Genomic DNA, 6,167 nt, shown 5'->3' on the forward strand with positions numbered 1-6,167 from the left:
AAAAAAAAAAAAAAAAGAACTTACTTAAAAACAAAACAAAACAGGGGCGCCTGGGTGGCACTGCGGTTAAGCTTCTGCCTTCAGCTCAGGGCGTGATCCCGGCGTTATGGGATCGAGCCCCACATCAGGCTCTTCTGCTATGAGCCTGCTTCTTCCTCTCCCACTCCCCCTGCTTGTGTTCCCTCTCTCGCTGGCTGTCTCTNCCGGCGTTATGGGATCGAGCCCCACATCAGGCTCTTCCACTATGAGCCTGCTTCTTCCTCTCCCACTCCCCCTGCTTGTGTTCTCTCTCTCGCTGGCTGTCTCTATCTCTGTCAAATAAATAAATAAAACCTAAAAAAAAAAAAAAAACACCTATTGGGGTGCCTGACTGCTCAGCCAGTAAAGCATGCAATTCTTGATCTCAGGGTTGTGAGTTCGAGCCCCACAAATGGGCATAGACAGTACTTAAAAATAAAATGTTTAGGGGGTGCCTGGGTAGCGCAGTCGTTAAGCATCTGCCTTCGGCTCAGGGCGTGATCCTGGCGTTCCGGGATCGAGTCCCACATCAGGCTCCTCCACTGGGAGCCTGCTTCTTCCTCTCTCACTCCCCTGCTGTGTTCCCTCTCTCGCTGGCTTGTCTCTCTGTCACATAAATAAAATCTTTAAAAAAAAAATAAAATAAAGTAAAATAAAATAAAATGTTTAGGGGCAGCTGGGTAGCTTTGTTGACTAAGCAACCAATTCTTGATTTCAGCTCAGGTCATGATCTCAGGGTCATGAGATCGAGCCCTGCGCTGGGTGTAAGAGCCTGCTTAAGACTCTCTCTCTTCCTCTGCCCTTCCCTACCCCCCTGACCCCTGTTCATGCACACTCTCTCTCTCTAAAAAAAAAAAAGTTTAAAAACTAAAAATTTTATGGGCATCTGGGTGGTGGCTCAGTCGGTTAAGCAGCTGCCTTTGGCTCCAATCATGATCCCAGGGTCCTGAGATCGAGTCCTGAATCGAGCTCCTTGCTCAGTGGGGAGTCTGCTTCTCCCTCTCCCTCTGCCTGCCGCTCCCCTTGCTCGTGCACTCTCTCTGTCAAATAAATAAAATCTTTAAAGAAATAAAATAAAATAAAATAATTTTTAAAATAAAATTTAAAAAAACCCAGAATCTTCAAAACAACAACAACAAAAAATACCTTTAAAAAAGGGAATGAAGAAGGGTGTGTGGGGGGCACAGTCAGCTGAGCACCTGACTCGCGGTTTCGGCTCAGGTTGTGATCTCGGGTTCCTGAGACTGAGCCCCGCATTGGGATCTGCACTCAGTGGGGAGTCTGCTTGAGAGTCTCTCTCTCTCTCTGCCTCTCCCCTCCACTGCTCACCCACACTTACACGCGGGCGCCCTCTCTCTAAAATAAATCTTTAAAAAGAAAAAAAATAAGTAAAAGAGGGAATGAAGGAAAAAAAGTCTTTTGTTGCCCTAAATAATGAGTTTAAGAAAGCACAGATCAAGGTAGACTTGAAAAGTAGCAGATTCTAAAAAGTTCTTGTCACAAGAGGATCAGACTGGTCCAAAACAGGAAGGCTGAAAGATAATATCCACTCTGACCTAAGGTAAAAAAGAAAAACACGATTCTTCCTTTACTATGTTACCACCTACTTTTTACTGGGCTTCTGGAATAGACTTTTTTTTTTTTTAAGATTTTATTTATTTGACAGAGAGAGACGCAGCGAGAGAGGGAGTGGGGGAGTGGGAGCAGGGGGAGTGGGAGCAGGGGGAGTGGGAGAGGGAGAAGCAGGCTTCCCGCCGAGCACGAAGCCCGATGCGGGGCTCAATCCCAGAACGCCCGGATCATGACCTGAGCCAAAGGCAGACGCTTAACGACTGAGCCACCCAGGCGCCCCTGGAATAGATGTGTTTTATAGGTTTTTAAGATGGTCTCAATTTGGTTACTTTAAAGTAAATGAATTTTCATTTAAACTTTAAAAATGAAAAAGCCTTAGCAACACATCTTGTGAAAAACTTGAATAACGATATCATCCTACAGCTAAATGAGAAAATGAACAAAAATATGCCTAAAACACAGAGAAGAAAGGACCTATCAAATCGGGGACAGATAAATGCAGCATCCACATTGCTAGGTGGTGGCGGCCCTGCAAACGGATGGCCAGGGCACGTCATCAGCCTGACAGCAGGTACGGGAACGTCGCCAGTTTGAGGGTTCCCATTTCTGGCTTTTGCACAGTCTCTGCTGCTATCAAAATGTCACTTTTGTTTTGTTTTAGTTTTTCACAGTGCTAGAACACAGCGCCGCATAAATCATTTCCCCCAATCTCAAATCCCTATTTCTGAAGCTGTATCCAACTCTGTATTTTATAACAAATCAATTATCTTAAATTCCATTTATGAAAGACACAACGTATCTTCAAATGCCTCTGCTCTTACCAAATCAAGACCACAGAAAAAGCAAGATACATTTTTTTAAAAGCAAAATGATCCCAAACCTCAATTAACCAAAATATGTGAGAAATAGACTCTTGGTGATTTTCAGGATAATCAGACCTCCTATTTTGTTTCAACTCTTACAAATGAACTTTATCCTTGCCCCTGAAATTATATTTTCCTGCCTTAGGAAGCAATAATAAAAATAACTCAATTCTTTTTAAAAATGTCTTAAAACTTTAACATCCTCACATTAGACATTAAGAAATGGTTTAATAAACGGCCCAGTCCTGAAACCAGTATAATGGAATTAGAGCATTTTCTAACTTGAATGCAAAAAATGTTATATTTCATTAAAATTTCATTTATGGGTCATATTCTCCATATCTAAAACCAAAATATTAATTGCTTTTTTTGGTTTAAAAAAATCAAATAGTACTGACATAGATAATGTATGACATGAGCTCCTCAAACTTCCTTCTGCAAAAGGATTCCTATGAAACTGCTTGGTTTTATGCTTTTCCTCCTAAAAGGGGTCTGCAGTCAGAAGATGAACTCTAGTTAACTGAAGGTACCAGTTAACTGAGTTAGAGCTCTTAAACTGGAATACATTCAGAATTATTAATATTTTATCATTTCTGGGGTGCCTGAGTGGCTCAGTCAGTTAAGCGTCTGCCTTCAGCTCAGGTCATGATCCCAGGGTCCTGGTATCAAGCCCACATCAGGCTCCCTGCTCAGCCGGAAGTCTGTTTCTCCCTCTTGCTCTCCCCTGCCCCTCTCCTCCGCTCATGCACTCTTTCTCTCTCTCTCTCAAAAATAAAATCTAAAAGAAAAAAAAATAAAATTTAAAAAATAAAATAAATTATTTAAAAAATATATATTTTTATTTCTTTAGTAATTATAGGTCTCCTATATGAAATAAATGACATTTACTCCCAGCAATACAACTGTTAGATTAATAGTCAAAGGACTCTTCCTCAAAGTTAATTCTGAAAAACAAGGTGACAAATTAAGAAACCACTGTCCAAAAAAGCAGAGAATGACAGGATTTTTAACAATGAGACTCAGAGTGGTAGCCAGAGCGCTACAGCCTTCAAACAATGCTACGGATTTTTATGGTCTAATATCCCCCAACACTGCAATCAACAGAACACACCCTTGAAAAATTATCTGCTAATGAATTTCTATATCATAATGCAGAATTTAGGTTTGTTTTATAGTCTGTAATGCCTTTTTCAGTATATAACATTTATCCGTCAGATGAAAATTAGGACATAATACTATGCTGTCGAAACTGAGATACAGTTGTCCATCCATTCAATCACTCAACAAATACCCACTGGTACTGTGTGGGGGTGATAGCATTCACATGTGAACCAAACAGACCAAACACCTTTCCATCTTGGGGCCTATGTCCTAGGGAGGGGAGACAGACAATAAACAAAATGAGGCTGTTTGAATGGGATTAAGTGCTATGGAAAGAGAAAAGAGAAAAAGTGAGGCAGGGAAGGGAGGATTCAGGGGGTCAGAGAGAGATGAAATTGCCCACAGGACAGTATGGAGAGGCCCCACCGAGAAGTCTGTGTGCGAACAGGAAAAATAACAATGAAAATGATTTATTTGGCTCAGAAATGCAGTCTGTGCTTGCATTAAAAAAAATAATATATATATATAAAATGAGCTTTCTATATGCTCCATTTCAATCTACTGTTTCCTGATCATTGACTGACTGGAGAGAAAGCAGGCAGCCTAGGGCATGCCAAGGATATGCCTAATATTTTTATTTACTCGGTGTTTTTTAAGAACTACAGCTACAAATTAAAGTGAAATTCAGAGTTCTCTATTAAACAATTAAAAGTCAAAATGCAATTTATATTATAAAACCTAACATTCTCTCCATCAATTTATATGTGATATTTATTCCATGAATAATTATTAGAGGTAGCTAGAGTATGGCCAGCAGTTCACGTCATACTGTCTCACAGCAATTTAAAAAAAGTCAGATTATTAATTGAAATGATCACCTTCTAAAATGAGCCCACAGAAAGTGTTTCTACAAACTGCATATTTACACATAAAATCTACTTGGAACCCCTCAAAATGAAACCATTTTAAAAATTAGCATTTATTGTAATATTCACAAGACATTTCCTACCTTGCAGGCTGAGGGAAAGAAAAAAAAGCAACGGAATGATGTTTAGAATGTGTTTTTATTTTGAAGACTAATTATTCTTAAGTATTATAAATGCACCAAGAAAAGCTTAGAAAGTCAGCAAATTACAAAGGACTCAGCACTCAACACATCTTTCACATAAGATTGATGTTAGTCCACCACAATGAAGATACTTGATAGCTGAAATTTATATTTGTTGAATAACCCAAGTAATTCAATAATGAATACAAATAGAGATGAATGGACAAACAAGAAAATACGGATTTTAACAAGAAATGTTATCACTGACTAAATATATTTGAGCTGCTCCCAAAATACTCAATCCAAGCACATATTTTTGAAATGTGTGGGTTTTCCCCAAGAGAAGAACTTTGACATTTTCTCTTGGGTATATGAGACTTTCAGACCTCCATTCCACATCTGGAAAGAACATTTCAAACTCAGCTTGATGTAACTTTTAAAAATCAAACTGAGAGCAATAGATACTTAGTGACTGAGACCTGCCTATGACAGTCAACAGAATGTTAGAAATGAAGTATTCAAAGTTTATCATCCCCAATGTGAAGAAAGGAACATGAAACAAAAGATGCATTTGCCTCTTCTGCCCTTTAATTTGTAAGCACCATACTTCTCTCCCTCTGTCATGCCAAGGAAGAGAAAATGAGGATTTTTTAAAAGCCTGCTAATATGAAATATGACCGTTTCATCTAGACTTTCATCAGCTCTCTCCCCCCCCCAAGATTTTTTATTAAAAATAAAAAAATCAAAAGAATAGACCCAAGTCTTCCATAGACTACACCTAGATTACTTTGCTCCAAGGCCAAGGAAAAGGTTTACGATTCCAAGATCCATTCGGAAGCATCTATCTGCAATGCGTAAGCTTTTCGTTGGCAAGATCAGTCAATATCAGAAAGCGGGTACTGTTTAAAAGGTTAAGTGGATGAAGGTTAAAACAACAATAAAACAATTCAGTAAGATTTTTTTCCCCCAAGTAACCGTACAATAATGTGCGCCCTGAAGGATCAGAGAGGTTTCTGTTGAGGATATGTAAGCCCCTCGAACGATCTAAATTACCGTCAGAAAAACTGCACTAAGGTGTCGGGAGTGGAGGAGATGCAGATTTCTAACGCGGGGTGAGACCGCGATCGTAAACCTCGTCACAATTTCACCTTTGGATGAAACGTGGGAGGGGAGCGAGAGAAGTTTCAGCTTCTGCTCCTTTGAAAACAGACAAGATTTAAAGGACCCCGGGAGGAGGCGGAAAGGGGCGAGGACGCGGTGTCCGCGGTGCAGCAGCACAGAACCGGGATCCTGGACAGGGATGCAGAGGCGTGGGCTCTTATGCAAGCACACACCAAAAAAAGTGCGTGCACCCCCAGCCTGATGCACATCTGAGCACACAACACACGTACACGGCCTCTCACGGGGTGCACCCTCGCCTGCGGGCGCTGCGGAGGAAAGGGGACCGACCCTTGAGCCCGTCTGCACGCCCCCCAGACCCGCGCAGCCTCCACCCGGGGGTCCGGCGCCCCGCCCGGGGACGAAGCCCTGCTTCCCCGGCCGCCCGCGCCGGCCCCGAGTCCCCC

The sequence above is a fragment of the Ailuropoda melanoleuca genome, chromosome 11, assembly GCF_002007445.2.
Source record: "Ailuropoda melanoleuca isolate Jingjing chromosome 11, ASM200744v2, whole genome shotgun sequence".
Classification (NCBI taxonomy): Eukaryota; Metazoa; Chordata; class Mammalia; order Carnivora; family Ursidae; genus Ailuropoda; species Ailuropoda melanoleuca.